We start from the raw sequence: 19,421 nt of genomic DNA, 5'->3' as shown, positions 1-19,421 counted from the left end.
AGCTATGGCTTTTCCAGTAGTCATGTATGGGTGTGAGAGTTGGACCATAAAGAAAGCTAAGCACTGAAGAACTGATGCTTTTGAACCGTGGTGTTGGAGAAAACTTTTGAGAGTTGCTTGGACTGCAAGGATATCCAATCAGTCCATCCTAAAGGAAATCAGTCCTGAATATTCACTGGAAGGATTGATGCTGAAGCTGAAGTTCCAAAACAGCCTGATACTGGAAACAATTGAAGGCAGGCTGAGAAGGGGATGATAGAGGGTGAGATGTTTGGATGGCATCACCAACTCGATATGGACATGAGTTTGAGCAACCTCTGGGAGTTGGTGATGGACAAGGAAGCCTGGCATGCTGCAGTCCAGGAGTCGCAAAGGGTCGGACATGACTGAACTGAACTGAGCTGATCACTAGGATTATTCTAGTTTTCTTTTCTTTACTTGAATTCATTTCCCTTTACCAATAATGAGAAAACTAGCTCTTATTATGTTTAAATATTGCTGGATCATGGAAAAAGCAAGAGAGTTCCAGAAAAACATCTATTTCTGCTTTATTGGCTGTAGCCTGTCAGGCTCCTTTGTCTGTGGGATTTTCCCAGCAATATTACTGGAGTGGGTTACCATTTCCTTCTCCAGGAGATTTTCCCGACCCAGGGATTGAACCCACATCTCATGCACTGGCAGGCAAATTCTTTACTTCTGAACCACCAGGACAGGATGTGTTGAAATAGCTCTCTCATCTATAACCCTGATGGGAGAGAGATTTAATGCAGTACTTTAGAAAAGCAACTTGGAAATTTATCTCAGGCGCTTTAAAAAGAGTTGACAAGGAATTTCATGCTTGTTTCTCAAGTAGATTCTATGATCAGTGTGTGAAGATGTTGTGTCTTCTTTGCTCATTTATCCCTGAACTCCAAGCCCAATGCCTGGAATATAATAGAGAATCAATGAGCACTTTTTGAATTCAATTCAATTGATCTTAATTGGGCTCCCTAGAGAAGAACAGGGAAAAATAAAAAAAAAGGTACTTGGTAAGCTCTCTTCCACAAAATGAGCCTTCAAGTATATGAGAACAGCTTTCATGATTCCCTAAGAATCTTCTTTTCCTGGCAGGTCACTGGCCTTATGTTTCCAGACTCCATGCCATTGGGACCTCATCTCCAGATGTGGTGTTGTCTGCCAGGGCCATGCATGAAACGAAACTCTGCTATGATTTTCCTTGCCTTCAGCATTGAGCTACAATTAATGATGCTTAAGATCACTTTAGCTTTACAATATGATATTAAATAGAAAAAGCAACATTTAAATAATGATGCTTATATTATTATTAAGGTATCTGATATAGGCATATATGTGCTCAATGCCTAGAAGAGAATACACAACAATTAAAATTGTGTAACACTGATGGCATTACGATAATTTTTACTTACTTTTGTTGTTGCTGAAACATTATAATTAAAGTAAAAACAATTTCTTCACTTTTGGCAACCGCTTCACATTATTGATTCACATGCAGCTTGCAATCAACTAAAAGCCATCTGCCTTTTGAAAATAAACTGTCTTTAGCCCAGCTCTTTCCACATCCTGAATTTATATAATGGATGTTTTTAACTTAGCATTATTTGTACATTTGAAAACAAATTGTGATTCATTATCATATTTGAGCCTAGATATGCTTTTGAATCTTAGTTTAAATTTTCTCTCCTTCCTAGTTTTGGGTCACATGAAGCGTGATGTCATTTATTTTTTAAAAAATATCTCACACACAAAGAAAAAATGTAAGTTAGATGGAGCCAAGTACATATCATTGGAGCATTCATTTCAGGGTGACAATGTTTAAATTATCACCTCTCTATCCTTACAGAAGGTGCATAATTATTGTAAACATTACTAGGTGTCTTAGTTCATTTGCTGTAACAAAAGAACCACAGACCGGGTAACTTAAGAACAATAGAAATTTAGGTCTCACAGTTCTAGTGGCTGAAAATCTGAGACCAGGATGCCCTAACGATTGAGTGAGTGACCCTCTTGTAGTTCACAGACTTCTCATTGTATCTTATTTGAGGGAGCGCCAAGGGAGCGCTCTGAATTGTTCATAAAGGCACAAATCCCAATTATGAGGGCTCTGTTCTCAGGAACTATTCACCTCCCAATAACCCCCACCTCTTAATAAGATCACATTGGGCAATAAAATATCAACATATAAATTTTGAGGGACCACAGACATACGGATGCTGGGAAAGACTGAAGGCCAGAGAAGGGGATGGCAGAGTGCAAGATGGCATCACCGACACAATGGCCATGAGTTTGAGCAAGCCCCAGGATTTGCTGATGGACAGGGAAGCCTGGCATGCTGTAGTCCATGGGGTTGCAAAGATTCGGACACAGCTGAGTGACTGAGCAACAACAATAGACATACAGATTATAGCCCTTGCTTATCCACCAATGCTTCCTGATATTGTTTTTCAGACTAACTTAGCAGAAGTCATGATACTCTTATCATGGGTATTGTTTTACCAGTCAAGTAATACTTGCTGGAATGACACAACTGAAATAGTCCAGTTCTGTTCATTTCAACAGAAAAGAATTGGATGCACATTCTGAAGCAGTTTTCTAACGTGAATTAAACATTTTTTTTTAATGCTCATTGCAGAAATAAGAACTCAGAACATTTTGATTTAGTAAATTTAGAGTAAGTAAGACTCAGGAATCTTCACTTATAGCAAATACTCCTATTTCCTTAAATTTGTCAAACTTAGTTGATCTTCTGACCATACTTTTTAAAAATATTGCCAGTTATTTGTTGTAGAAGAAGGGAAAATGTACTAATATTCAACCCATAGAAATATGATGTGAAAAGTGAAGCATAGAAGTATGATGTGGGCACATAAGAAATGTAATGTCAGCAATGCTTGTTGGGTTCATATTCTACACAATGAAATGAGAAAGAATAAATATTCCAATAGGAAACATGCAATTTTATATTATGTAGTAAGACAACACATGAATAGAATCAATAGGATGTGACAGTAAGGATAAAAATAAAATGATTTCCACATAAATGTTGGTTCAACAAACATTTATTGAGTGCAATCACAGAAGATAATAAGTTACAGGCAAGAACAATCAGAGTATATATGAAACCCAGCCCAAATAATACTAAATCTAAGTGTAATCAAAATTTCTGATCATGTTCTATGCATGTGATTTTTATTTTTTTGCACATGTGGATATGTCAACAACTGGAACATTCATATGTTTTTCTAAGAATTATGAACAAGTTATGTAATGGTTTGGTGGTCCAGAGCCAGCCTCTGTATATAGGTGGGTCTCTAATGATTTTATGTGGCTGCCAGGATATTTCTATGTATAGGAAAAAAATAAATAAGGCACACATTTCTAAAGAATAATGGTTTTTCCTGCTGCTATTGGCTACCTATTTGCTTTTATTCAATCTTATCTTCAAAACAGGTTAGAAAATATTTTTCATTTTTATAGTATTACATGCTAATGCATGCTCTGCATGATAAGTAGCTTCAGTCATGTCCAACTCTGTGCGACCCCATGGACAGCAGCCCACCAGACTCCTCTGTCCACAGGATTCTCCAAAGCAAGAACACTGGGGTGGGTTGCCATTTCCTTCTCCAAAGTATTACATAACTATCTCAATATTAGATTTTTCCAAAATGCAAATTCAATAGTATAACTTCTTATGTTATAAAGCCTTTTAGATTTTACATTACTCTCATTATTATTATTATCAGTTTATATATTTGTTTATTTTTGTCTGTGGTGGATCTTTGTTGTTGCACGTGGGCTTTCTCTAGCTGTGGCCAGCGGGTGCTACTCTCTAGCTGTAGCATACAGATTTCTCACTGTGTTGGCTTCTTTTGTTGCAGAGCATGGGCTCTAGGTACTTGGGCTTCAGTAGTTGTAGCCCATAGGCTTAGCTGCTCCGTGGCATATGAGATCTTCCCAGACCAGGGATCAAGCCAATGTCCCCTGCATTGACAGGTGGATTCTTAACCAATGAAGCACCAGGGCAGCCCTCCATTACTCTTAGGATAAAGTTCAAATCCTGGGCTACAAAACCCTTGTGGGCTGACTCCTCAAGCTACCCCTTTCAGAGATCTTCCCATCAACAGTGTAAAGCCTAGCCAAAGGGAATTTGAGAGCACCCATCAAGAGCTCATTAGGTACCAGATATCTTGTCCCTGATGCTTTACACACCAATTCACCTCTAATCCTCCCTAAGATTTTTTGAGATAGGTCAAATTTCCTCTTCTTTCCAAAAGTTGGACCTTAGAAAAGTGAAGCCGTCTTTTTCATGTCATGTAATGTCATATCAGTTAGAAAATGATGTTTTATCTTATCTCAGAAAAGTACAAATCCCAAGCCTTAAATCTCCACCATTGCACTGTGCTTTCCAATTTCTTCTGATTTTCAAATATGCTTTGGTTCTCTATTCCTCAAGGCTTTACCAATTTTGCCTGGAAAACTACCCTTGTTTCCTGAATTCCCTTTGGAGGCAAGTCCTACCCACCCTTCCACTGAACCAGTCTAGGCTCCATGTGTATGTTACCATTTCACCCAGCCCAATAAATCATATTGTAATTGTACAGTTAGCGTCCCTCAAAAGAATATATGTATCATGAGAGCAGTCACCTTAGCAATCTTATTAACTAGGATTGCTAGTAAATCATTTACAATGGTTTACCCTTCTCTTGAAACCAAAATTCAGATCAAGTTGTGGTTGACAACTCAAGTGGAATTTGAAAGAATGGACATCAGTTGACAAGGAAATTCTCAACACCTGAGGCAGTGTTTGAACAACTTTTAAAGTTAAAAATAAATGCACTAACTAACTACACTGGTATATAATTAAGGATTAGGTTATCTTAGTCATTAATTAACCAGTAAGTGAAAAACACATCATTTACTTCAATCTTTTTTAACATTATCTGTCACTTTTTATAAATATGAAGTGCTTAATATTACAAAATGTGTTTTGTTTCTAAATTTATTTTCCTACACATTTAGAGATATTTGACTATTGTTGCTTGCATATTTAGAGTATCATAATAGATTTTGGGTTGTGCACATTTTGTTTTTAAAACATAGCTATTAAATTATTCAAAGGTCAAATTTAGACAAAACCAAGATTAGTGTGTTCTTTGTGTTTTGCTTTGCCAAACACTTGTACAAAATTTCTATTTTATGTTAAATTTTACTCTGTAGTGAAACACTGAAGCAGTCATTAAAAACACAATTACTGGTACCAGACAACCTGGTTTGGGATTTCAGTTCTTCAGCTCATTAGTTGTGCAACTTGGGAAATTTATGTACTATTTCTATGCCTACACTATTCACTGATAAACTACAGATAACAGTCAAGCTTTGAATTCCAAGGACAGAGGAGCCTGGCAGGCTATAGTCCATGAGATAATGAAGAGACAGCTACAACTGAGTGACTAACACCTCATATTACTGCTGAAGACTGAATAAATTAATATAAATATTGAACCATCTCTGAAAAAATAATACATATAAGTTCTATATGTTGTTAGTTCTTATTAATTATTTTAATATTTGGGCATTTCAAGCTTTATTCAGGCATATAAGACAGTAAACAAGTCATTTATTCATTACAAAATATTTTAAATATAATAAAATATGTTTATTTGCCTAGATTATAGCTAAAGATAGTTGCAATAGTTTCATGTAAAGAATAGTATTCTTCCAAACTTTGATTGTCCATGAATTGTAAAAGAAAATAGTTTCAACTGGAGTGCATACTCAGTCATGTTCAACTCTTTGCCACCCCATGGGCTGTAGCCCACCAGGCTCCTGTCCATGGAATTTTCTAGGCAAGAACACTAGCTTTGGTCAGTCTCGTCATTAAGTTACATTATCTTAAAGATGTAAAATATATGAAAATAATATACATGATCATCAAATCATACTTTGATGGCAATACTGATTGTTCACTGAGCATATACTCCACTTCCCTTTAATCTCTGTGGTTGCTTTAAAAGTTGATACTTTAAAATCAATGCTCAGAGAATATCCTAGCCATCCAGAGGTTAGGACACCATGCTTTCACTGCCCAGGGCCCAGGTTCAATCCCTGGTCTGGGAATTAAGATCCTTCAAGCCTTGCTGCACTGTCAAAATAACAACAACAACAAAATAAGTGCTCAAATAATCTCCGAGGATGCTGAGCTCCAGTATACATCAGAATAAGCAAAGGTTTACTGGTTTATCCTAGATGTTATGGTAGGGATATATTTACTCCCTACCACATTTAAAAAGTGAAGTAGGCCTGCAGACTGAACATGAATGAGCATCAACTAGTCAACAGACTAGGGCATGGTTTCATACAATCCCCAGGGCCAAATGAGCAGCCAAGAGTTGTGTGACTGGTGAAGTTTGTGCAAACAATAAATAATTGACATAAACCCAATTTAAAAATGTTTGCTTGAAAGAGGAAAAACTATTTTATTACATAAGTTTTTCAAGGAGCTGCCAGATGTCACTCAAAGCACTTGCTTCACACTTGGAATCTGAGAGCACTGAGGTGGAAGTTTCCAGAAGTCAGTGGAAAGCATCCAAATTCCTCTCCCTGCTGCCTCACTGCTGCTTCAGAAGGCAGCAAGTAAGAATGACAAAGAGCAGCTCTCCTCTCACTATGCTCTCTTTCTCTAAAGCGGGCCATATACAAAGAGGTGGTGTAATGCACACGCTCACGTATCTACCTTGTCTAGTCTCTCTCTGTTCCACATGCCTATGAAACTGAGATTGAATTCACCAGTTACACATTGGCAGCAAATGCACAAACCTGGAGTCAGAAGATATTCAAAGGATCCCAGCAAGAGTACTGGGAAGTCATTTCTAAGGTCTCTTTTCTTCACCAATCATTGCTATTATTACATTAATTTATTATTAATGATATTGAAACTACTTGTACTCTGTTATTGCATTACAGTACTATTAAAGATATTGAAACATAGTCAAATGTGGACTTGACAATGTTGTAGTATCCAAAATGTCAAAACAATTTTCAATGGAAATGTCTTAATTTGATTTCATATGTAACTTTCTTAGATATATTTCTGAGAATTTCTTGACTAACAGGTATATTATTTAATTAATGTTAATTATTTGTGGTTTTGTTAAACTGATATATTTCATAATAAATTTTAACTAGAAAAGTGAATTAAGGACTGGAAATTTTAACAGAAAGAGAAAATAATCTACTTTACCTTAAAATTATTTAATGACATAAATTCTAGAGGTGCATATCTTGTATATTAATGAAATATATACATATTCATAACAAAACTTATTGATAGATAATTAATATTCATGCTGATCTTAATATTATATTGCTGTGTATTATATAAGGATATTTTAAATATTTATATAATACTTTTTCACAAGGTAAAAATTCTAGTCAAATATATTCTTTTTTGTGTTTTTTAAAATATATATATTCCTACTTTTTCTAGAAAGATTCCAGATTGGATGGCATGTGTGGTATAGAATGAAAAGGAGAAAAGAAATGGTTAATGGGAAAAGAACTTCATAGTAATGAGCTAATGCAATATTGGCTTTCTTGTTAATTTCACTAAAGCAAACAAGCTGCAGACATTTGGGGAAAAGGGAAAACAGAGATTGTTTATATGAATTATCTATCTGAATTCCAAAGGCGCTGAATGGAAAATGGTTAGAGAAATATCTCTGCTTCTTGAGAATTATTCTTGATGCTTATAACTTCATAATTAAGCTTTTTTCTCTTAATTTGCTTTTATTCAGCCATGGAAAATTAACTACATGCAAGTCTGTGTGTGTATGCACACACTTGCTGGCTATAAAATGTTGCTGAGCTATATTTGTTCAACACTAGCATGCCAGGCAGAGAATAGAAAACTCAATCCACAGCTTAATCCAGAGTCATGTTTCTTTCTTTATTTATTTGATAAATTAAAAATTGCTCTATCCATATAAAATATACTTTCACACTTAAGAATGAAAACAGGCAAACATGCAACACTCACATAAGTATATTTTCCCAACAGTGATACTAGGAAAAAATAAAAATGAAATAATATGCCAGTGGATAAAAACATTTCTGCAACCTTGCCAAGAAAAGTTTAGGAATATGTCATGTATGTACTTGAACTGTTTGTTCTTAAGCTGGCTTTAAGAATGTAAGCATGGCTAAATGTCTCAGCTTCAGGCCCTGGAGACTCTGCTCACTCTCTTTTGTAATGAAAACATGAAAAACTTTGGACAATCCTCACATGTCTCTCCAAATATGACACATTTTATTTTTGTCTTCAGTGATTGTATCTGAGATAGAAGATAGCTTAAAAGTGGGTGGAAATTTTGAGATAATCTGGTGGAATTCTTTAAAGATTAATAAATTAAAGTGTCTCATGTAAACTATTGTGTTTATCTTCACCATATAACATGATTTTATATATAGAAGCTAGAAAATATCACTAAACTTAATGATGTGTTAATCAAAACAAAAATTTGTAATAAGTCAATTGTAAAATGAATACAATAGATCTCTGGCTATTAACATAATAACTATTGCAAGGTTCAGAACGGTATTGCTTATTAGAACAAGTAATGGTGGCTTCCCGTATGTCAATCCCAAACTCCCAATTTATCTCTCCCCTCAGCCTTTTCCCTTTGGTAACCATAAGTGTGTTTTCTGAGTCCGTTAGTCTGTTTCCTTTCATCTCTGTTTGTAATCTCTTTTTCTCTTGACTGTTCATCTACTGTTCTGGGATCCTCATAAAGAAAGCCCATAAAAAAGAGAAGAGAGTCACATATCAAATGAAGTGATTGATCGTAATCACCAAGGTGAAATTGAATTGCTGCTAACCAATTAGAACAAGGAAGACTAAGTGTGGAACCCAGGGGGTTGACTGGGGTGCTTCTTGGTACATTACTTCCCAAGAACCTGGTCAATGGAAATCACAGCAACACAATAAGGACCAGGCCATCATGGACACAGATTATGCAGGATCATCTCACCAGGTAAAGAGTTCCCTACAGCTGAGATCCTGGCAGATGTAAAAAAACACATGAACCACTTGCTAGAAAGGGAGCCAGAATTACCTAGAATCAGGCCTCATGACTAGCACTGGAAATGAGGACTATAGCAATAAAATAGTATGTTAAATACTTTGCTTATTTTCCACCTTCCCTTTCCCCTCACTTTCCTACCTTATAGGAACATGCCAGTGATATCTTCTGCTTCAGTTTCAGGTGGGGAGATCACTGAGTTGCCATCACCATGTACTGTGCTCAGTCATTTCATTTGTATCTGACTCTGTGACCTGTGGACTATAGCCCGCCAGTCTCCTCTGTCCTTTGGATTTTCTAGACAGGAATACTGAGGTGGGTTGCCATGCCCTCCTCCAGGGGATCTTCCTGACCTAGGAATCAAACCTATATCTCCGGCGTCTCCTTCATTGTAGGCAGTTTCTTTAGCTATCATCATAGCTAATGAAAATGTGAGTGGCCTCTGGGTTGGGTACATAGCATTTCATCTGGACAAATGTAAGAGTGAATGCTTGATCTATCCCATTTACTTGTCCAGACCCATTCTTCATCTTTTTCTACCTACTGTGCCCTTGGAGGCTAACCTATGTAAAAGATAGATTAGGAGATTTCTCACCTTCTGGTTACCATTCGAGTTTAGTTCATAGGAGTTACCGTCAGGTCAGAGAAAGGGGCAAGAAGAGTTAGATGAACTTACTTTTCCATTTCCCTCCATGGGGGGACTCTATCAAGTTCTATCAAAGGCCATAGCTCCTACAAGACAAGCTTTTGATTAGTCATTCTTCTGAGTTATAATAACCACCCTTTCTTCTTGCCACATTAGTGTCTCTTAAGGTTTGGGGTGTACACTATCATTATCCGCCTTTTTCTAGTTCCAGGCATTACTCTACCTTCCACTGGTTTCCTTGAACTTTGTCCAAACTGTTGGAAGCAACCCTGTCTATTGAATTTTCTTCAATTACCATTACTTTTTGCCAAATAAATGGAATGATGTGCAGCTGTCAACATTCAGAAATTGTGTCTATAGCCAAATCATATTTATAAAATAATCTGTTTTCTAATACAGTATACTGGATAATCATTTCCCAATGTACAACTGAAATGAGAGTAAATGGATATTACAGATAAATAAATAAGCCCATAAGAAGGCTAAAAGTGGAAAAGATGTCTACCATGAGCAGATAAGAAATGTTAATAAAATTTTAGAAAAGTATAGAGATCTAGAAGAGTAATCTAGATCAAAGAAAGCACATCTTAATATAGGCATGCATAAAGGTTGCAAGTGATTGGAGCTCTTAAGGAGTGGTGAAAAAAAAAAAAAATTAAGCAGCTCTAACTCTGGAGTTCTGAATTACAGAAAGCAAGAGAGAGCTCTAGGTGGCGCTGACAGAATTTAAGCAAAGACCTGTGTACAGACTGCTGTGTCATTCAGCTGTTAACCCCTCCTCCGTATATGTGGAGTAGATGACTATAAGATTTTACCTTCCCAGCTGAAGATCTCATCTTCAATTTGAGCAGAAGATCTTCTTGGATGGTCCACAGAGGCACTGCTGTAGTTGAACGGAGAGTCAGAAAGCAGCAGCTAATTATTTTAGATGTTTAATGAGTCTGGGTGTTGGGAAGTGGGAAGAGAAGCAGTTCTAAGCAGAACAAATAAGTCAACATACTTCATCCCCAAAGTAAAGTCCTTCCACCCTATTGTCATTGTCAGCGTGCCTACTATAAAGAGTGAGTTTAACATAAAGAAAGGCTTGCCTGGCAATTGGGCTGGTTCACAGTCAGCCTTCTGTCCACATGAAAGTGAAGGTGAAAGTCATTCAGTCATGTCTGATTGTTTGTGACCCCATGGACTATACAGCCCGTGGAATTCTCCAGGTCAAAATACTGGCATGAGTAGCTGTTCCCTTCTCCAGGGGATCTTCCCAATCCAGGAATCAAACCAGGATCTCCTGCACTGCAGGCAGATTCTTTACTAACTGAGCTATCAGGGAAGCCCTCTGTCCACATAAGAAGGGCCTTTAGGGTTGTTACCTCTATGAATCTGCAAAGCTGCAAAGAGATTCATCAGCTTAGAAGCTAATTTGTCAGTATTGGTGAGTGATACACTGAGATTCACCACTTATAAAATCAAAACTGAGAAAATCAATCATCACAGGAGAAATGGAAAAATGCAAACAATAAGATTTTTTAAAAAATCCATGTTAGTAACCTCAGAGAGATTCGGGAGTTGTTGCCTGCCTAAAATAAGAACAAACTACCCTTAAAATATAAATAAATAAATAAAAATAAATTGCAAATCATTTTTGGAAATTAAAAATATGATTACTAATATTAATTGAAAGGAATCAATAAGAAAACCTAATACAACGGACAATTCTGGTTTAATAGTCTGGAAGATAAACACAAGGCTATCTTTCAGAATACAAAATGTGAAAGTGGCTCAGTTGTGTCCAACTATACAGTCCATGGAATTCTCCAGCCCAGAATACTGGAGTGAGTAGCCTTCCCAACCCAGAGATTGAACCCAGATCTCCCACATTGCAGGCAGATTCTTTACCAGCTGAGCCACGAGGGAAGCCCAAGAATACTGGAGTGGGTGGCCTTTCCCTTCTCCAGGGGATCTTCCAGACCCAGGAGTTGAACCTGGGTCTCCTGCATTGCAGGAGGATTCTTTAACAACTGAGCCATCAGAGAAGCAATGGAAAAGAAATGGAAAATATTTTAAAAATCTAATGCCGTTCAGCTATTTCCATACTGTCAAAGAGCCCTGGAAGTCTAGAAGGAAAGAAGAGAGACAGTTGATAGGTACAAATAATCACAGAGATAATACAAAACATATCTCTAAGAAAAAGACTCAAATTGAAAGACTCCACAATTGCTAGAAAAATGAAGAGATACAAACTGAAAGAGGGAATTGTAAAATTTCAGGATTCAAAGTATAAAAAGAAAAATCGTAAAAATGTTTCCAATGGGAAAAAGATAAACTACAGAAGAAAAAGGATCAGACTTCCTATTATAGCATAACAGAAAAAATTAATATTTCATAAAATATATTTACTTAAAGTGCCTTATATAGGAAACTTTTCAACTAAATACAAAAGGAATTCGAAAAGAAAACATGTTAAGCTACAAGGTAGTGTCACTTGTGATTTTGTTTTTTAATTTGAATTTATAATCCAGAAAACCAAAATAGGAAGCAATAAAGAAGTCATGGATGGATCTGAGAGAAAGATCCAAACTGGAGAGCAATATGAAAGGAAATCATAGGATAATTTGAGAAGGAAGGTAATATGCAAAAATTTACTTTACCAAAAATTTCTTTAGAAAGAAAATGATGACTCATTACCCAAATTGTATGAATAAGAATCACCTGCTGTTTTTTTAAAAATTAAAGACATATATCCCTTTTACTCAGTAACAACAAAGTCAAATGAAAAGTCTAGGAAAAAAATAAGTTCTACAAGAATGGAATGATCCAAATATGAACATTTGTTTTAGGCAACTGATTGAGTGAAATAAATCCATTTGAATTTGAACTGCAATATACTGAGCACAAATAATGAGCCCAACGTGACACTGAAATTTTTCCTATGAGTTAAATAATATAGTTCCTTTAAGAATGTTGAAGTCAACATTGCAATCATATAATAAATGTACATTTAATGAAAATAGCTCTTGAAGCATTTAAATTGCTTGCTTAAGATCTCCCAAAAAAATAGCGAAGAGAGAACATTCTATCCAGAGGCAAAATGAAAAAACTGTGGAATGGTAAGTTTCATGACTATAAATCTAAATATAATTAGATATTTGTTTGTCAAGATACTAAAAGAATTCCTTATTCCAGTGGAAAGTTGGATTAGAAAATGAATATATTTTCTCATCCATGTATCCAGCAAGTATTTATCAAGCTAATATTATGGGTTAGACAGCATGTTCAGAATTCAAAGAAAAAATGTCTCAGCTTTCAAGACTCATGCAGTTTAGAAGATTATTAATCAAAGATAGAGACATACTGGTAATCAACTGTTTTTTCTCTGAAATCCCTTCTCTGCTCATTACTGCTTCAGAGATTTTTAACTTTTAATCACAGTAAGCCCACATCAGCTTTCCAAACTAAAAATTTTGTAAACAAATGAGAGAATATTGTTTGGATCTTTGAACATTAATCAACACGGTCAAGGATATTACAGTTTGCAATGCTTAATAATAATATTTCTAGAATGCTTCTGCTGCTGCTAAGTCGCTTCAGTCGTGTCCGACTCTGTGCGACCCCAGAGATGGCAGCCCACCAGGATCCCCCATCCCTGGGATTCTCCAGGCAAGAACACTGGAGTGGGTTGCCATTTCCTTCTCCACCGCATGAAAGTGAAAAGTGAAAGCGAAGTCACTCAGTCGTGTCCGACTCTTTGCGATCTGTCTTATTTCATAAAACATTTGAGAAAAGGGACATTTAAAAGAAGTAAGAGGCCCCAGAACTGAAGAAATTGGGAAGGATAATAAACTGGAAAGGGAAAGATGTCTTTGCAAATCACAAGCTCAATTATGATCTTTCAGAGTGAGAAGAAATTGAAAACCATCACTTGTCATGATACCCACAGACCCACTTCTCACCAAGAAGATTTCACTGTGTGACCACAGACAAAAACAGACTTTCCCAGTTTCATAGGACATTAAAAACATTTAAAAATTAATGGATTTTGTATGATTCATCCTGATTCAGTAATACTAGTCAGCGTAAAAAATGACAGATTTCATGGCAAAGTCATTGATTCCCAGAAGTGGCATGTTTGCAAACAGGAACTCTTTCAGTTAATTAATTCTTTGAATCATGAGATTTAAGGGACTCAATAAGCGTGAACAGGAAAAACATTTAAGTTGGTAAAATATTAACCACTGTGTTAGACCAGGAACGATAATTTTAAATGATGCTTTATGCCTCATTAACCTGTTACATATTCTATCAAAACAGGCTTAGTAGCCAGTTGCAAACCTTGACCACATTCTAAATATTCAGATTATAAAGTCTCAAGATATAATTTCTTTTGCCCCAATGGGAAAAATGCAACCCTTTAAAAAGAATAAGTGTAATATAGAAGAAAGTCTTCCCTATAGCTCAAACAGTAAAGAATCTGCCTGGAATCCAGGAGACCTGGGTTTGATCACTGGGTCAGGAAGATCCTCTGGAGAAGGGAATGGCAAGCCACTCCAGTGTTCTTGCCTGGAGAATCCCTTGGACAGAGGGGCCTGCTGGGCTACAGTCCATGGGGTCACAGAGTTGGACACACTGAGGGACTAATGCTAGTACTAGAAGGAAGTCATTCCACTTAAATGGAGGATGTGTGTGTACTAGTCGTTCAGTCATATCTGACTCCTTGTGACTCTATGGACTGCAGCCCGCCAGGCTCCTCTGACCATGGAATTCTCCAGGCAAAAATACTGGGAGTGGGTTGCCATTCCCTTCTACGTAGGATCGCCCGCATTGCAGGGAGGTTCTTTACCATCTGAGCTACCTGGGAAGTCCCCAAATGGAGGATATATAATAGTACATAATTTAATATGTATAATATAATAAAATTAAATATGTCTAATTTATTTTTTTCACCTTTTCTTATTTCAGTTGGTAAGACTTCTGTTTTTCTCTTTACTGTGAAATTTCTCTTTTCATAATTTAATTGCCTCCTGATGAAAGTAAAAGAGGAGAGTGAAAAAGCTGGCTTAAAACTCAACGTTCAAAAAATGAAGATCTTGGCATCTGGTCCTTCAGCCATATGGCAAGTGAATCCATGTGGCATCCACTTCATGAAGTGGCATCCTATCACTTCATGGCAAATAGAGGGAGAAACAATGGAAACAGTGACAGACTTTATTTTCTTGGGCTCCACAATCACTGCAGATGGTGACTGCAGCCATGAAATTAAAAAACTCTGCTCCTTGGAAGAAAAGCTATGACAAATCTAGACAGCATATTAAAAAGCAGAGACATTACTTTACTGACAAATGTCCATCTAGTCAAAGTTATGGTTTTTCCAGTAGTCATGTATGGATGTGAGAGCTGGACTATAAAGCTGAACACTGATGAATTGATACTTTTGAACTGTGGTGTTGGAGAAGACTCTTGAGAGTCCCTTGGACAGCAGGGAGATCAAACCAGTCAATCTTAAAGTTAATCAGTCCTGAATATTCATTGGAAGGACTGATGCTGAAGCTGAAACTCCAATACTTTGGCTACCTAATGTGAAGAAATGACTCATGGGAAAGACCCTGATGCAGGGAAAGATTGAAGGCAGGAGAAGAAGGGGTCGACAGAGGATGAGATGGTTGGATGGCATCACCGACAAATGGATGTGAGTTTGAGCAAGCTCTGGGAATTTGTGATGGACAGGGAAGCCTGGCGTGCTACAGTCCATGGGGCTGTAAAGAGTTGGAAAAGACTGAGTGACTGAACTGAATTGAAATGAATATAACAAAGTGAAATAATCATAATCTTTAGAAAATTAGTGGAACAAAATAGGTATATTCCTCTAATTTATAAAAAAAAAATTTTCTATGAAACATCAGTGTGTTTTTAACTAAACCATTTAAAAAGATAGCTCAATAAGTAGCAAAGAAAAAAAGGTTAATATTTCTTGAACCAAACACTTCATAAGGATTATCCCCATTTAAGTCTATAAGTCAGATATTACTGTTATTCTCATGCTGGTCTGCTCAGAGCCACGTAGCTAAATAGACATGGAACCAGGGTGTTGTTCATCAGGAAGTCAGATTCCAGAAGCCTGAGCTTTTAAACATTGTACAGTCTTGAGACAGGTTCTCATCCCACACCAAACAATAATAAGTGTGATGTAACAGACTGTCTGCGTAGCATAATCATGTTTTGCTAACACACATATGTAGATGTGGAAATTACCAAAAAACCAGGCACCAAAATTGTAATCACTGTTAAAACTGGATGATGATATCATAAGTAGCCCTTTTTATTTTGTTCTTTATGCTATTCTATGCATTTCCAATTTCACACTATATTTAATTTTTGGTAGCAAGAACTTAATTGACTTAGATATATTAAAATCCTTGCCAATATTTCCTTGTAATTTTTTAAATGATATTTCCTGAATTGGAACACTTTTAAACTCTTCATCAAACTTGCTATAGTATTGCTTCTGTTTATGTTTTGGTTTTTTGGTCATGAGGCACATGTGATATTAGTTCCTCGACCAGAGATTGAAGCCACACCTCTTGTACTAGAAGGCCAAGTTTTAATCCCTGAACCACCAGGTACATCCAAATTTCCTCATAAGGTTAATGATAATTTGGTATAACCTAATGCCAAAGCCTTTGACTGTGTGGACCACAATAAACTGTGGAAAATTCTGAAAGAGATGGGAATACCAGACCACCAGAAGGCAATGGCACCCGACTCCAGTACTCTTGCCTGGAAAATCCCATGGACGGAGGAGCCTGGTAGGCTGCAGTCCATGGGGTCGCTGAGAGTCGGACACTATTGAGCAACTTCACTTTTACTTTTCACTTTCATGCATTGGAGAAGGAAATGACAACCCACTCCAGTGTTCTTGCCTGGAGAATCCCAGGGATGATGGAGCCTGATGGGCTGCCGTCTGTGGGGTCGCACAGAGTTGGACACGCCTGAAGTGACTTAGCAGCAGCAGCAGACCTGCCTCTTGAGAAATCTGTATGCAGGTCAGGAAGCAACAGTTAGAACTGGACATGGAACAACAGACTGGTTCCAAATAGGAAAAGGAGTACGTCAAGGCTGTATATTGTCACCCTGCTTATTTAACTTCTATGCAGAGTACATCATGAGAAACGCTGCACTGGAAGAAACACAAGCTGGAATCAAGATTGCCGGGAGAAATATCAATCACGTCAGATATGCAGATGACATCACCCTTATGGCAGAAAGTGAAGAGGAACTCAAAAGCCTCTTGATGAAAGTAAAAGAGGAGAGTGAAGAAGTTGGCTTAAAGCTCAACATTGAGAAAACCAAGATCATGGCATCCAGTCCCATCACTTCACGGGAAATAGATGGGGAAACAGTAGAAACAATGTCAGACTTTATTTTGGGGGGCTCCAAAATCACTGCAGATGGTGACTGCAGCCATGAAAGTAAAAGACGCTTACACCTTGGAAGAAAAGTTATGACCATGCTAGATAGCATATTTAAAAGCAGAGACATTACTTTGCTGACTAAGGTCTGTCTAGTCAAGGCTATGGTTTTTCCAGTAGTCATGTATGGATGTGAGAGTTAGACTATAAAGAAAGCTGAGTGCTGAAGAAGTGATGCTTTTGAACTGTGGTGTTGGAGAAGACTCTTGAGAGTCCCTTGGACTGCAAGGAGATCCAACCACTCCATTCTAAAGGAGATCGGTCCTGGGTGTTCTTTGGAAGGACTGATGCTGAAGCTGAAACTCCAGTACTTTGGCCACCTCATGTGAAGAGTTGACTCATTGGAAAAGACTCTGATGCTGGGAGGGATTGGGGGCAGGAGGAGAAGGGGACGACAGAGGATGAGATAGCTGGATGGCATCACTGACTTGATGGACATGAATCTGAGTGAACTCTGGGAGTTGGTGATGGACAGGGAGGGCTGGCATGCTGCAATTCATGGGGTCGCAAATAGTCGGACACGACTGAGTGACTGAACTGAACTGAACTGAACTGAATAGCAATATATTATTACAATAATACACAAAGTGATTTTTTTATTTGCTCTACCAGACCAAAGTATATTGATGATTTGGGGAGATATGAGGGTTACTAAGAAATAGTGCAGTCGAAAAATTCCTAATTTACTCTAGGAAATAAATATCATTCACAGCTACTTTAACTTGTTTGATTAAGTTTCAAACTGGCATTCCTAAACAGCCTCTATTTGTCTTGATATTTAAATAAAATAAATTATTTAGCCTATTGCCGGGTAGAACAAAGATCAACAGAGTATAGCTGTATACTTCTGAAAAGAAATATAAAAAAATATTTTTTACTCTTAGAAAGCGACATGTTTATTTTCTTCTGCATATTTTTCAGTTCAACAGAAGCTCTCTTAATAGAACTCCTCTTAACTAGTTTGCTTATATCTCTTTATCTCTCCTATAAAACATCCTACGATAGTTGGCTTGTACACTAACACCCTCTCCATTTGAATCTTAACTTCTAAGTTGATTATATTTTCCTTAAACTTACTTATTTTATAAGTGTCTGTTATTTTAATTATACATATTAATTAATATATCCATGAACAAAGTAAATATAACTGTTAAAAAAAAACATTTTACAGAAAACAGCAAAATAGAGAAAACTATTCAAAACAATGAATAAATACAAAAATTAGAGAAATTCATTAAAACGAATTTCTAAAACGATTATTGTTGGTTTTAGGTGTAGGTAAGACAAATGTAAAACCTTGAAGTAAAGAATTAAAATCTAGAAGGAGTCTACATTTAAATTGCATGGCAATATTCCTAAATTCTTTTTCTACTTTGAAAAGATGTAAAGCACTAATTTTGGATTTTATCACAAAAATTATTAATGCCACATGGTGTAAATAAGTAGTAAATTGCAGTGAATAAGGATATGGAATTATTCTGATGAAATATCAGCTCAATTGACAGAAGAAAATTTAAGATTACCAAATATGACTGGTTCACTTGTGCAATATTAATTATATCTGTAACTTTCATTAATTTGATTTTATGTTTTGTGTTCAGTTGCTCAGGCATGTCTAACTCTTTGCAACCCTCTGAACTGTATCCCGCCAGGCTCCTCTAGCCACAGGATTCTCCAGGCAAGAATACTGGAGAAGGTCGCCATTTCCTCCTCTAGGGGATCTTCCCAACTCAGGCATCAAACCCACATCACCTGCGTCTCCTGTATTGGAAGGTGAATTCTTTACCACTGAGCCACCTGGAATGCCCACGATTTCATGTTTTATTCACTTCCAAAATGTTTGGAGTTTTACAACTTGATAAATAATAAAAAAAAATGATTTCCAATGCAGTTATCATTATAGCAATAACTTTAAGGAATCATAGAATTTCATAAAATCTGAAAATATAAAAAATATAATGCAAGGAGTCCTTGTGAAGCCACTCATAAAAGAAGCTTTCTCAAGGTAGCACATTGCATTAAATTTAAATAAATACTGTCCATTCAGATTTAAAAGGGATATCTTATCCAGTCCACACAAGTTCAATATATTACAGATAGTTTTTAAAAAGTAGCTTTAACTCAATATGACTTTATGGACTTCTTGGGTGACTCAGTGGGTAAAGGATCCTCCTGCAATGCAGGAGACATGGGTTCTATCCTTGGGTTAGGCAGATCCCCTGG

Source organism: Ovis aries, chromosome 1 (genome assembly GCF_016772045.2).
Source record: "Ovis aries strain OAR_USU_Benz2616 breed Rambouillet chromosome 1, ARS-UI_Ramb_v3.0, whole genome shotgun sequence".
NCBI lineage: Eukaryota > Metazoa > Chordata > Mammalia > Artiodactyla > Bovidae > Ovis > Ovis aries.
Note: the sequence above shows the minus strand (reverse complement) of the source record.